The sequence below is a fragment of the Misgurnus anguillicaudatus genome, chromosome 16, assembly GCF_027580225.2.
Source record: "Misgurnus anguillicaudatus chromosome 16, ASM2758022v2, whole genome shotgun sequence".
NCBI lineage: Eukaryota > Metazoa > Chordata > Actinopteri > Cypriniformes > Cobitidae > Misgurnus > Misgurnus anguillicaudatus.
Window position 1 is genome coordinate 1,579,026 of NC_073352.2, and position 16,021 is coordinate 1,595,046.

At 36.5% G+C, this 16,021-nt stretch overlaps 1 long non-coding RNA gene across 1 annotated transcript; it reads left to right on the forward strand.

The window, feature by feature from the left end:
- Positions 1-675: 675 nt before the first annotated feature.
- On the forward strand, positions 676-15,223 carry LOC129423998 (uncharacterized). The gene is made up of 3 exons (XR_012357854.1): positions 676-1,154; positions 4,579-4,692; positions 15,170-15,223. It is a non-coding gene; the product is annotated as an uncharacterized lncRNA (long non-coding RNA).
- Positions 15,224-16,021: the final 798 nt, after the last annotated feature.

Genomic DNA, 16,021 nt, shown 5'->3' on the forward strand with positions numbered 1-16,021 from the left:
AAATCCATCGATGATTGACGTCTGATTCGCTGTTTAATGTACTGTATGATGTAAGTGATTCTCACAAAACACACGTGACATGACAACGTAAGAAAACATGAGTTTTGTCTAAGTGTAAACTGTCAATGTCCTCAGACCATCTTAGGAGATTCCAACTTTATACATATACAAAACAAAACTGTTGTCAGTTTACTTGTCTGATATTTCAGCTACAAGCTACATTTTTCTGTATACTGTTGGTGTATGTTGCAGTTTTACACATACTGTAGAAATGCCCTTCATAAGTATTCTTCTGTTTGCTGTGGAGTCAAGAAATGTCTAAACATTAAAAGATGAACATGAGACAAAAGTACAGAATCTGTCGCATTATTTTTTTTAATGGGCACTGAGCTGTGTCCTGATTGTTTACACATGAAAAGCATAAAATATGTAGGATCAGTTTGATTCACTTATGTGCATTTGTGTACAATACACATAAGTCAGCATTTAATGCTGTTGTTCTTTGTTGTTAAAGCATGTATGTGTTGAAACATAAACAAAGGTTAATAAAATGTGACATTCTAAACTTCTGGTATACTGATATTTATCTTACCAATTTCTGGTCTCCACATCAAACAGAAAAATCTTGTCTTTATTGTTCTGATACTTATGGAGGGCACTGTGTGTGTGCGTGTGTGTGTGTGTGTGTGTGTGTGTGTGTGTAGGCATATGTGGTTTATGAGACCAATTTTCAGGTTTACATACCAGCATTACAAGACCATTCGGTTTATGAGACCATTTTGTGTGGTCTCGTAATTCTGGAAATTTGAATTGTTATAATTAATGACTAATAATAATTCTAAAAATTATTAATGCTTGTATGTTTACTATATTAATACTTTTATTAAGTATTGTCGCTATTTTACTGTTATGACACTCCCTACCTTTTTTATGACGTTTATAAACATGGTCCTCTTAAACCATGATGTGTCTGTGTGAACTCGGAACAGTGCCCCTGTAGGTGGGAATTGGTATTGCGTGGTATACACATTCGCGCCATATTACACACATATTCGCGCCAGATTACACACAAATTCGCGCCAAGTGCCATTGACGGAACAGTCAAGGAGATTTGCAGCAGAACAAACGCAGCAGCTGGATCTGTGGGGATAAAAGTAAGTAATATCTTTTATTTTTTACAAATAGTTGAAACTCGTAGTTAGTTTCAATTGTCAAATGTTCATTTGATGTTATTTAATAACTTAAAACTCTAGCAATGGCGTGTAGCACTGTAACGTTAATGTATAATAAGCTCTCAGACGCAAAGATGATGTAGATCTCAACTAATGTGGTAAATTAATCATTAAGAAATACAATTTGAATGAAATACAGTATATCGTTGTAAAATAAAGTGGCCTTGGGCACAGCAGACTGCCAATATGTCACGGGGCCTAAAAAAAACAATGCTGCGATATATTTTTTTATTTGATAATTTAACAAACTCCTAATAATACAGTAGTTTGACATCTGAGTAAGCACAATTTTCTCTAATGTCGCAGTTCACGCGGTTTGAGCGAAGCTGGCTGAGGTGAACTCTACACGGGGCAATTGTCTCTCGCTCCCCTGGGCACGGAGCGTGTGATTTTCTCACCATGTCACAATTTCTGTATTTGATTTAAGACCTCGATTAAAAAAACATTGATTGCATGATTTTGCCCGTGGCAGTAACCATAAAACATGGCGAATATGGCGAATTTCAAGGATGAGAAAACATTAAGCATTATGAGACGGTTTTCCAAGGCTGCATTATATGTTAAAACCATGAAACGATTAGTCTACAACGCCGACAATAATTAAAATTGTCGACACATATCTTTGTTGTCGAGTGGTCGTTTTCATCTCATTTAGACTTAAACAAATATAAATGCATGTAATATCGTGATTTGACCGCTACGACGCTGTAGCGCTAGAGTGTAATGCAGCCCTAACAAATCTGCGATAGAAGAAGATGGATGAAAAAACACAGCGCAGGTTATGGCTAAGTGCAAATGAAAGTTTTACAACACTTAAAAACCAAGAATGCTGTCGTGTGTAATACATAAAAGACAGATATTGCCTTTCACGGGAGCACATGGTGCATGTTGGAGCACTTAGGTGGGAGGTAATACCCTAAATCTCTTTATTAGATAAATGAGAATGCAGTACTACCTATAATAATAATTACTTCAGCCTGAACTAATGCTGAGTAATGCATGTACTAATTATAAATTAATAAGGATTCGTCATTAAGTACAACATAACATGTTTTTTAGTTGTTAGTTAATGAATTAATAAACAATGAATTTATGTGTTGAGTTATGTTATAGTTAATGATGACTCATTATTAGTTTATAACTAGTACATGCTCAGCATTACTTCATATTTCAGTGAGAATTCATTTACATCAGTTCATGATTCATGGATCCTTATTATAAAATGTTACCAATATAATAACAGTAATGTGATGATTTATTTTTCAAAGATTAAAGCCTTTATCGAGCCTAGGAGTTTGGATAGTGATAATAAATAGTGTTATTGTAGTAACTCTTTTAGATACTATAGTCTGTTTTAGAAAATAGGTTCTTAATACTGCTGACAAGAGATGTTTGGGTTAAAAAATATTTTGTCTGTAATGCTGCTCAGTTTTTGTTTATTTTAATTTTTAAATATATTAAAACAATGCTTAGAAAGCATTTGTGTATAATTTGATCTAGACACAAATCTGAAAACTTAAGAGAATGACCTGCCCAAAATTCATTAAAACAACTATTTCATATGCTGAAGTGATTTTCTTTTTCATTTATTATTAGTAAGAATATGTAAAACGTAACTTTAACTGATTAAAAAAGCTGAATAATAGTTCAAAACGCACTGATTAGTCATCAAAATAATCGATGATCAGTTGATGGTCTAATAATCGATAGATTATTCGATTATCAAAATAATAGTTTATTGCAGCCCTAATTAAAAATTATAATAATGCATAATGCTATTGTGAATTCACAAACACTGAGTGATTCAACTAAATAAATATATGCAGTGTAGGGCTGAAACGATTCATCGAGTTACTCGATTTACTCGATTCAAAAAATTCCTCGAGGCAAAAATTCTGCCTCGAAGCCTCGTTAAATTCCTATGACGCGCACTACACGCGCCGAGATCTGATTCACACGGACCGTTGTTCAATGTTCAGGAAGCACGTCATAGCGCGCGGTACATTTTGAATTTGGTTGGCGCGATGGCGGAGCGAATATGTCCATAAACGGCAGAGAGAGAATGTCTAAAGTTTGGAATCATTACATTCAGCATCTGAATCCACTGCTGTTTCACCAAGCGTCGATGAAACAAGGTAACGGAGCTTCCGCTGATTTTAATCCCATACTGTATTTGTAGCGATGTCGTTATGCGGTTTGACTAGATATGATGTTTAGCTTTGATGTTTTCGTATTCACGTTCAATTGCAGGAGAGTAGCTTAAAAAAGAACCCCTTCACACACACGCATGCACTTTACAGGTGTGTGTACCAAAAAAACAGCACCACAGTGCAATCATATATGGGCAACTTGTAATCTGACATATTTTGTTCAATAATAATAATCTTTGTCTTATTGGAGTTTAGAATAAGGAAGTTATTCTTCCTCACGCGAGTCAGACCGATCGCGCAATGCATCACATATGCTTAAACTTTTTATGTAGCCACGCAGCAATATTTTCAGCATGCATTCACTGTATACAGCGGGACGTGATGCTGTGATTTTTCGAACGGATTCTTAACCTAAAATGCACCGCAATGCAAGTGAGCAAACCAAACGCAGCGTTCTATTGAAAAGGAATGTATGTATTTCTGCCGTACCAAAATGCAATGAAGCAGCTGAACGTCTGACTGGGGTGTCACTCTTCCTCACGCACAGCCCACGTGCGCGCGCACACACACAGGTTGTTACCATAGCAAATAGGCTCACCCCAGAAATGATATATTATATGTTAAAAGCCTAATGGTAAATGCTGCAGGTGTAGAAATGTACATAAACCAGATATTTACTTTGATGTCAGGGCTAGATTACAGCATGAAACCTGTTGTGCATATTAATAAATTAAAGTGTTTAATTGTCGGCACTGGCACTTATAAACACTAAATGGGTAAAAATTGAAATAAATAGGCTTATTTTTTGGAGCCAAATACCTCTGTTTTTTTAGAAATAAAAGCCAAATGCTTGAACATTTTACAGCCACGTCATTTTAGTTATGCATTATTTTTATGCAGTATTTATTTTGGTTGTTTAAAAAACACACACATTTTTTATCCGATTACTCGATTAATCGTTCGATTCAGTGCTAGATTAATCGATTACAAAAAGAATCAATATCTGCAGCCCTAATGCAGTGTCAATTTCAGTTAGAATAACGTATAGCTAATGATGAAATCTTTTATATTAGTAACTATGAATATGAAAAAGCAGCCATTTTGAAACAAAGCATTACCAAATTCTCTCAACTTAAGCACTTTATTAATATTATACTGTTTATCTGTAAAGATTTACTTGACATGATATTTTGTAGTGATTCGGAGTCATCGGAGAAGAGGACCAAATCCTCTGAAAGATGCAGAAATCCATGAACAAAAGGGCAAGGACAAAGACAACATAACCAGAAAATATATTAATCCCATCAAAGGTAAGTTTTTCTTTGTGTGTGTGTTGGCCATAAATAGGGCTGTGCAAAAATATCGATACAGCTAACTATCGTGATGTCTCAGAAGTTAGAGGGAGTGAGAAAATGGCAGAAAATTTAAAAATACCTGCAGCTTTCAAAGAGCTGTTCAGCTTGAAAAAGTATTGCAATGTATCGCAACATGCAACGTATTGTATTGTATCGTGATACGTATCGTATGCCATATACGGCCATTCAGCCAATGTCTCAGAAGTTAGGGAGTGAGAAAATGGCAGAAAATTTAAAAATACCTGCAGCTTTCAAAGAGCTGTTCAGCTTGAAAAAGTATTGCAATGTATCGCAATATGCAACGTATTGTATTGTATCGTGATACGTATTGTATCATGACCCATGTACAGTGTTGTATAAAGTACTAGAAAGCAGTACTTGAGTAAAAGAACAAGTATTTTACTAGAAAAAGACTTTGGTAGAAGTGAAAGTTGACTTTTAAAATATTACTTAAGTAACAGTCTTAAAGTATCTGATATAAACTGTACTTAAGTATCAAAAGTAATTTTCTGATATTTAATGTACTTAAGTATTTGAAGTAAAAGTAAAAAGTTTTTTTTTTTTAAAGCAAGCAGTTAGAACTTTGATTGTGAACTTTATTGTGGCTTTCTTATGGTAAAGCATATTCAGGGTTCCCATTATCTTCTTAATCTCAATCATCAAATAAAAATCTGTCTTTTCCAGCACTTTTTAGGCACAATTCTCTTAAGTTCAAAGAGCAAACAGCATATTTTTAGAGCTGACATCAAATAAAAAAGCAGAAATTTCACTTTTGTATGAACTTACAAACGCAAAAATACATTATAACTTATTTCTTTCAAAACATGAGCATATTTTTGAAAAAAGTGGAGTATCCCTTTAAATTAGCTGCTCTACTAAGAAAAAAATGCCAACTCGTTGTGTGGCAATGAAAGCACTGTGACTTTGATACAATGCAAGCGTACATTCACAATGTATAACATTAGCACAACATTATCCTATAACCACTGAGTTTTAAGTTAATTAACATAAAAGGAAATCTCAAGTTTGACAAAACGTATGATGCTTTTAAAGACGTGAATATAGTCCTTAACACTTTCTTTCTAACCTGCCACTGATTAACATGTTTTTAACAAATATTTCTCAATCTAACATTAGCCTACCGGAGGGAATATTTGGCTGGCAGTTATGCTATAATGTTACCATAAACAGTTAACGTTAAGCGTGTTTCAGTTGAGAGTTCTCTGTGAATTAAATAAATCCATGGAAAATCAGCGGTGTAATGTTAACGTTTATTAAACATGTGCGCCTGGCCATCACATTAGACAGATAATTATCTAATACGGCTTATGATAACTAATGTTTAATCACATTGACATTGTGGCTTTACTTAATAACTATTATTTTAACGTACCTTGATGTGATTCTTCAGGTTGGACGGGGAGTTTTTAAATGACAAAATGTAAGTGATTTTCGCTAGGCATAAGAGGCACTTTATTCGGTAATCGGGAATCTTTAATTCCAATGTACAAAAACATTTCTTACAAATACGGCCACGGATGTATAACGTTAGCTTTCTCACCCTGTTCATCGTCGGGGTGGTCGTTTACTAGGGATGCTCCGCAGATCGGTATCGGCCGATAATGGCATTAAATGACTCGATCGGTCCTCGTTAAATTTGCCGATCTCGTGAACCAATCTTTCTGTTTACTTTTGTCTGTCATGATATGGCTCCTCAATGCGGCTGCACGTAGAGACAATTTTTACGCAGTGAGAGCATTTTTATAACCCGTGGCTGATGAGCGACGTGTAGATTTGCATTTCTCTCTTTGCCTTTACAGAGATATGTGTATTTTCTATGAGGACGCGGTCCGGTCCTAACATCGCGACCCGTCTTCACATCCCCATAAAACAGCGTATACAACACATATCTATCGCGGACAATTGCATCCTCATGTCAAAAGTTTATTATTTGCATGCGTTTTAAAGTTTTGAGCGTTTAAACTTTAATTTTCCTCACAGCTGCTCTCGTCTGCATATACCCGCAGAGCGCACACACAGCAGCCTGTCATCAGTGCACGTGAACAGAGCGATCTCTGTCAAGTCTTAAAGCTGAAGTAACCTAATTCATCTCTCAATAAAATCACTCTCTGCTCTTCACTAAAGAACTGTTGTACTTCATACGAATGCGTGTATATTTAATTCATACAGTAAAGACTGTTAACTGTTTTATTTTCATTAGGTTTTACAGACATAAGCCTTTTTAAAGGCATATTAAATTTATCTTTGCAGAAGAAATATTTGTTGTGCTAATTTATTTGATTCCCTATTAAAACAATAATATACCTAATTACTGCAAGTAATATAACAAAGGCAACATCTGTGGTTTTACTTTATCTAGAATTTTTTTTAAAAGTTACAATCATCAAAGAGCTTGCATATCAGCTTGAAAAATCAGTATCGGCATTGGTATCGGCCGATCACGAAGACAACAAATCGGTGATCGTATCGGCCTGCAAAAATCCTGATCGGAGCATCCCTATCGTTTACGATAACGGGAGGTCCTCCAGTAGGTGCTTTCGTTGCACTTACAGTTGTGCTTCCTCATCCTTTGGCAACACTACGCTAAAAGAGTGTACGTGAAATAGAGTGTGCGGAGCGTGCGTAAATCAATCTAGAAGCACTGATTCGCCAAAACCTCCCTTATTGAGTGTGCGGAGCATGCGTAAATCAATCTAGAAGCACTGATTCGCTAAAACCTCCTTTGTTGAGGTTGCACACATTTGTTCTGATTTTATTTTGTAGTAACGAGTAACGAATATGCTTAGTGAAAATATATCGGAGTAAAAGTATACATTTTATCTAGAAAATGTAGTGGAGTAAAAGTGAAAGTAGACATAAATTTAAATAGCGAAGTAAAGTACAGATACGTGAAATTTCTACTTAAGTACAGTAATGAAGTATTTTTACTTTGTTACATTACAACACTGCCCATGTATCATGATACGTATTGTATCGGGAGGCCCTTGCCAATACCCAGCCCTACCCATAAATCTCTCTTACTTCGTTGAGTACTGCTGAGTCAAGTACAATAGTCACATGTGTCCTCATAAACCATGAGTAAACACACACAAGTGTTTTAAAGTTAAAGTCTACCGCTGAGTCAAGTACAATAGTCACATGTGTCCTCATAAACCATGAGTAAACACACACAAGTGTTGTAAAGTTATAGTCTACTGCTGAGTCAAGTACAATAGTCACATGTGTCCTCATAAACCATGAGTAAACACACACAAGTGTTTTAAAGTTAAAGTCTACCGCTGAGTCAAGTACAATAGTCACATGTGTCCTCATAAACCATGAGTAAACACACACAAGTGTTGTAAAGTTATAGTCTACTGCTGAGTCAAGTACAATAGTCACATGTGTCCTCATAAACCATGAGTAAACATACACAAATGTTGAAAAGTTATAGTCTACTGCTGAGTCACGTTCAATAGTCACATGTGTCCTCATAAACCATGAGTAAACACACACAAGTGTTTTAAAGTTAAAGTCTACCGCTGAGTCAAGTACAATAGTCACATGTGTCCTCATAAACCATGAGTAAACACACACAAGTGTTGTAAAGTTATAGTCTACTGCTGAGTCACATCCAATAGTCACATGTGTCCTCATAAACCATGAGTAAACACACACAAGTGTTGTAAAGTTATAGTCTACTGCTGAGTCAAGTACAATAGTCACATGTGTCCTCATAAACCATGAGTAAACACACACAAGTGTTGTAAAGTTATAGTCTACTGCTGAGTCAAGTACAATAGTCACATGTGTCCTCATAAACCATGAGTAAACATACACAAATGTTGAAAAGTTATAGTCTACTGCTGAGTCACGTTCAATAGTCACATGTGTCCTCATAAACCATGAGTAAACACACACAAGTGTTTTAAAGTTAAAGTCTACCGCTGAGTCAAGTACAATAGTCACATGTGTCCTCATAAACCATGAGTAAACACACACAAGTGTTGTAAAGTTATAGTCTACTGCTGAGTCACGTTCAATAGTCACATGTGTCCTCATAAACCATGAGTAAACACACACGTACAATAGTCACATGTGTCCTCATAAACCATGAGTACACACACACAAGTGTTGAAAAGTTATAGTCTACTGCTGAGTCACGTTCAATAGTCACATGTGTCCTCATAAACCATGAGTAAACAAACACAAGTGTTGTAAAGTTATAGTCTACTGCTGAGTCACGTTCAATAGTCACATGTGTCCTCATAAACCATGAGTACACACACACAAGTGTTGTAAAGTTATAGTCTACTGCTGAGTCACGTTCAATAGTCGCATGTGTCCTCATAAACCATTAGTTAAAGGATTAGTCCATTTTCTTTAAAGAAAAATCCAGATAATTTACTCACCACCATGTCATCCAAAATGTTGATGTCTTTCTTTGTTCAGTCGAGAAGAAAATATGTTTTTTGAAGAAAACATAGCAAAATTTTTCTAATTTTAATGGACTTTAATAGAACCCAACATTTAATACTTAATTCAACACTTAACAGTTTTTTTCAACGGAGTTTCAAAGGACTATAAACAATCCCAAACGAGGCATAAGGGTCTTATCTAGTGAAACGATTGTCATTTTTGACAATAAAGGTAACAAATATACACTTTTAAAGCACAACTTCTCGTCGTGTAGATCCGGTCGTGATGCGCCAGCTGACCCCACTACGTCACCGCAATACGTCATCACGTCAAGAGGTCACAGAGGACGAACGCGAAACTCCGCCCCAGTGTTTACATGTGTTGAGAAAGAGGACCGTTCCTACGTTGTTGTATGTCAACTGATACTAATTAATGTCTTTGTGGCAGTTTATTGTTTAAAATGGTCCGCAAATGTGCGTTTTATATATGTAACACGTGACCTCCCTACGTCACTACACATTTACGTTAGATACCGCTGGACCGGACCTTGACGAAAAGTTGTGGTTTAAAAGTATATATTTTTTATTTTTCTTGTCAAAAATGACAATCGTTTCGCTAGATAAGACCCTTATGCCTCGTTTGGGATTGTTTATATTCCTTTGAAACTCCGTTGAAAAAAACTGTTACGTGTTGAGTTAAGTATTAAATGTTGGGTTCTATTGAAGTCCATTAAAATTAGAAAAATTCTGCAATGTTTTCTTCAAAAAACATAATTTCTTCTGGACTGAACAAAGAAAGACATCAACATTTTGGATGACATGGTGGTGAGTAAATTATCTGGATTTTTCTTTTAAGAAAATGGACTAATCCTTTAACACACACGTACAATAGTCACATGTGTCCTCATAAACCATGAGTACACACACACAAGTGTTGTAAACTTATAGTCTACCGCTGAGTCAAGTACAATAGTCACATGTGTCCTCATAAACCATGAGTACACACACACAAGTGTTGTAAACTTATAGTCTACCGCTGAGTCAAGTACAATAGTCACATGTGTCCTCATAAACCATGAGTAAACACACACAAGTGTTGTAAAGTTATAGTCTACTGCTGAGTCACGTACAATAGTCACATGTGTCCTCATAAACCATGAGTAAACACACACAAGTGTTGTAAAGCTATAGTCTACTGCTGAGTCACGTTCAATAGTCACATGTGTCCTCATAAACCATGAGTACACACACACAAGTGTTGTAAAGTTATAGTCTACTGCTGAGTCACGTTCAATAGTCACATGTGTCCTCATAAACCATGAGTAAACAAACACAAGTGTTGTAAAGTTATAGTCTACTGCTGAGTCACGTACAATAGTCAAATGTGTCCTCATAAACCATGAGTACACACACACAAGTGTTGTAAAGTTATAGTCTACTGCTGAGTCACGTTCAATAGTCACATGTGTCCTCATAAACCATGAGTAAACAAACACAAGTGTTGTAAAGTTATAGTCTACTGCTGAGTCACGTTCAATAGTCACATGTGTCCTCATAAACCATGAGTACACACACACAAGTGTTGTAAAGTTATAGTCTACTGCTGAGTCACGTTCAATAGTCACATGTGTCCTCATAAACCATGAGTAAACAAACACAAGTGTTGTAAAGTTATAGTCTACTGCTGAGTCACGTTCAATAGTCACATGTGTCCTCATAAACCATGAGTACACACACACAAGTGTTGTAAAGTTATAGTCTACTGCTGAGTCACGTTCAATAGTCACATGTGTCCTCATAAACCATGAGTAAACAAACACAAGTGTTGTAAAGTTATAGTCTACTGCTGAGTCACGTTCAATAGTCACATGTGTCCTCATAAACCATGAGTAAACAAACACAAGTGTTGTAAAGTTATAGTCTACTGCTGAGTCACGTTCAATAGTCACATGTGTCCTCATAAACCATGAGTAAACAAACACAAGTGTTGTAAAGTTATAGTCTACTGCTGAGTCACGTTCAATAGTCAAATGTGTCCTCATAAACCATGAGTACACACACACAAGTGTTGTAAAGTTATAGTCTACTGCTGAGTCACGTTCAATAGTCACATGTGTCCTCATAAACCATGAGTAAACAAACACAAGTGTTGTAAAGTTATAGTCTACTGCTGAGTCACGTTCAATAGTCACATGTGTCCTCATAAACCATGAGTACACACACACAAGTGTTGTAAAGTTATAGTCTACTGCTGAGTTACGTTCAATAGTCACATGTGTCCTCATAAACCATGAGTAAACAAACACAAGTGTTGTAAAGTTATAGTCTACTGCTGAGTCACGTTCAATAGTCACATGTGTCCTGATAAACCATGAGTACACACACACAAGTATTGTAAAGTTATAGTCTACTGCTGAGTCACGTTCAATAGTCACATGTGTCCTCATAAACCATGAGTTAACACACACGTACAACAGTCACATGTGTCCTCATAAACCATGAGTACACACACACAAGTGTTGTAAACTTATAGTCTACCGCTGAGTCAAGTACAATAGTCACATGTGTCCTCATAAACCATGATTACACACACACAAGTGTTGTAAACTTATAGTCTACCGCTGAGTCAAGTACAATAGTCACATGTGTCCTCATAAACCATGAGTAAACACACACAAGTGTTTTAAAGTTAAAGTCTACCGCTGAGTCAAGTACAATAGTCACATGTGACCTCATAAACCATGAGTAAACACACACAAGTGTTTTAAAGTTAAAGTCTACCGCTGAGTCAAGTACAATAGTCACATGTGTCCTCATAAACCATGAGTAAACACACACAAGTGTTTTAAAGTTAAAGTCTACCGCTGAGTCACGTACAATAGTCAGATGTGTCCTCATAAACCATGAGTAAACAAACACAAGTGTTGTAAAGTTATAGTCTACTGCTGAGTCACGTTCAATAGTCACATGTGTCCTCATAAACCATGAGTACACACACACAAGTGTTGTAAAGTTATAGTCTACTGCTGAGTCACGTTCAATAGTCACATGTGTCCTCATAAACCATGAGTTAACACACACGTACAATAGTCACATGTGTCCTCATAAACCATGAGTACACACACACAAGTGTTGTAAACTTATAGTCTACCGCTGAGTCAAGTACAATAGTCACATGTGTCCTCATAAACCATGAGTACACACACACAAGTCTTGTAAAGTTAAAGTCTACCGCTGAGTCACGTACAATAGTCAGATGTGTCCTCATAAACCATGAGTAAACAAACACAAGTGTTGTAAAGTTATAGTCTACTGCTGAGTCACGTACAATAGTCACATGTGTCCTCATAAACCATGAGTACACACACACAAGTGTTGTAAAGTTATAGTCTACTGCTGAGTCACGTTTAATAGTCACATGTGTCCTCATAAACCATGAGTAAACACACACATACAATAGTCACATGTGTCCTCATAAACCATGAGTAAACACACAAGTCTTGTAAACTTATAGTCTACCGCTGAGTAAGTACAATAGTCACATGTGTCCTCATAAACCATGAGTAAACACACACAAGTCTTGTAAAGTTATAGTCTACTGCTGAGTCACGTACAATAGTCACATGTGTCCTCATAAACCATGAGTAAACACACACAAGTCTTGTAAAGTTATAGTCTACTGCTGAGTCACGTACAATAATCACATGTGTCCTCATAAACCATGAGTAAACACACACAAGTGTTTGAAAGTTAAAGTCTACCGCTGAGTCAAGTACAATAGTCACATGTGTCCTCATAAACCATGAGTAAACACACACAAGTGTTTTAAAGTTAAAGTCTACCGCTGAGTCAAGTACAATAGTCACATGTGTCCTCATAAACCATGAGTACACACACACAAGTGTTGTAAAGTTAAAGTCTACCGCTGAGTCAAGTACAATAGTCACATGTGTCCTCATAAACCATGAGTAAACACACACAAGTGTTTGAAAGTTAAAGTCTACCGCTGAGTCAAGTACAATAGTCACATGTGTCCTCATAAACCATGAGTAAACATACACAAGAGTTTTAAAGTTAAAGTCTACCGCTGAGTCAAGTACAATAGTCACATGTGTCCTCATAAACCATGAGTAAACAAACACAAGTGTTGTAAAGTTAAAGTCTACCGCTGAGTCAAGTACAATAGTCACATGTGTCCTCATAAACCATGAGTACACACACACAAGTGTTGTAAACTTATAGTCTACCGCTGAGTCAAGTACAATAGTCACATGTGTCCTCATAAACCATGAGTACACACACACAAGTCTTGTAAAGTTAAAGTCTACCGCTGAGTCACGTACAATAGTCAGATGTGTCCTCATAAACCATGAGTAAACAAACACAAGTGTTGTAAAGTTATAGTCTACTGCTGAGTCACGTACAATAGTCACATGTGTCCTCATAAACCATGAGTACACACACACAAGTGTTGTAAAGTTATAGTCTACTGCTGAGTCACGTTTAATAGTCACATGTGTCCTCATAAACCATGAGTAAACACACACATACAATAGTCACATGTGTCCTCATAAACCATGAGTAAACACACAAGTCTTGTAAACTTATAGTCTACCGCTGAGTAAGTACAATAGTCACATGTGTCCTCATAAACCATGAGTAAACACACACAAGTCTTGTAAAGTTATAGTCTACTGCTGAGTCACGTACAATAGTCACATGTGTCCTCATAAACCATGAGTAAACACACACAAGTCTTGTAAAGTTATAGTCTACTGCTGAGTCACGTACAATAGTCACATGTGTCCTCATAAACCATGAGTAAACACACACAAGTGTTTGAAAGTTAAAGTCTACCGCTGAGTCAAGTACAATAGTCACATGTGTCCTCATAAACCATGAGTAAACACACACAAGTGTTTTAAAGTTAAAGTCTACCGCTGAGTCAAGTACAATAGTCACATGTGTCCTCATAAACCATGAGTAAACATACACAAGAGTTTTAAAGTTAAAGTCTACCGCTGAGTCAAGTACAATAGTCACATGTGTCCTCATAAACCATGAGTAAACACACACAAGTGTTTTAAAGTTAAAGTCTACCGCTGAGTCAAGTACAATAGTCACATGTGTCCTCATAAACCATGAGTAAACAAACACAAGTGTTGTAAAGTTATAGTCTACTGCTGAGTCACGTTCAATAGTCACATGTGTCCTCATAAACCATGAGTTAACACACACGTACAATAGTCACATGTGTCCTCATAAACCATGAGTACACACACACAAGTGTTGTAAACTTATAGTCTACTGCTGAGTCAAGTACAATAGTCACATGTGTCCTCATAAACCATGAGTAAACACACACAAGTCTTGTAAAGTTATAGTCTACCGCTGAGTCAAGTACAATAGTCACATGTGTCCTCATAAACCATGAGTAAACACACACAAGTGTTGTAAAGTTATAGTCTACTGCTGAGTCACGTTCAATAGTCACATGTGTCCTCATAAACCATGAGTTAACACACACGTACAATAGTCACATGTGTCCTCATAAACCATGAGTACACACACACAAGTGTTGTAAACTTATAGTCTACTGCTGAGTCAAGTACAATAGTCACATGTGTCCTCATAAACCATGAGTAAACACACACAAGTCTTGTAAAGTTATAGTCTACCGCTGAGTCAAGTACAATAGTCACATGTGTCCTCATAAACCATGAGTAAACACACACAAGTCTTGTAAAGTTATAGTCTACTGCTGAGTCACGTACAATAGTCATATGTGTCCTCATAAACCATGAGTAAACACACACAAGTGTTGTAAAGTTATAGTCTACTGCTGAGTCACGTTCAATAGTCACATGTGTCCTCATAAACCATGAGTAAACACACACGTACAATAGTCACATGTGTCCTCATAAACCATGAGTAAACACACACAAATGTTGTAAAGTTGTAGTCTACCGCTAAGTCAAATTATAGCTCATTTCTGTTTTTTTTCTGTCTTCCAGCTCGTCCATGAGCCTGTCGTTTCAGGAAGTGAAGTCACATCTCCTAAAGAGGTTTGTTAATAATTTTGTCAAATTTGTGTCACACGTGTTATAATTTGATCTGAAGTGAAATTGTAATTCCTACTAAATGTGATTCCGCAGTTAACATGTTAAAACACCTCTTGTGACCTCATAAACCATGAGTAAACACACACGTACAATAGTCACATGTGTCCTCATAAACCATGAGTAAACACACACAAGTCTTGTAAAGTTATAGTCTACTTGCTGCGTCATCTACAATAGTCACATGTGTCCTCATAAACCGCTAAGTCACGTACAAAAGTCACATGTGTCCTCATAAACCATGAGTAAACACACACAAGTGTTGTAAAGGTAAAGTCTACCGCTGAGTCACATACAATAGTCACATGTGTCCTCATAAACCATGAGTAAACACACACAAGAGTTGTAAAGGTAAAGTCTACCGCTGAGTCGCATACAATAGTCACATGTGTCCTCATAAACCATGAGTAAACATACACAAGAGTTGTAAAGGTAAAGTCTACCGCTGATTCATGTACAATAGTCACATGTGTCCTCATAAACCATGAGTACACACACACAAGAGTTGTAAAGGTAAAGTCTACCGCTGATTCATGTACAATAGTCACATGTGTCCTCATAAACCATGAGTAAACATACACAAGAGTTGTAAAGGTAAAGTCTACCGCTGATTCATGTACAATAGTCACATGTGTCCTCATAAACCATGAGTACACACACACAAGAGTTGTAAAGGTAAAGTCTACCGCTGATTCATGTACAATAGTCACATGTGTCCTCATAAACCATGAGTAAACATACACAAGA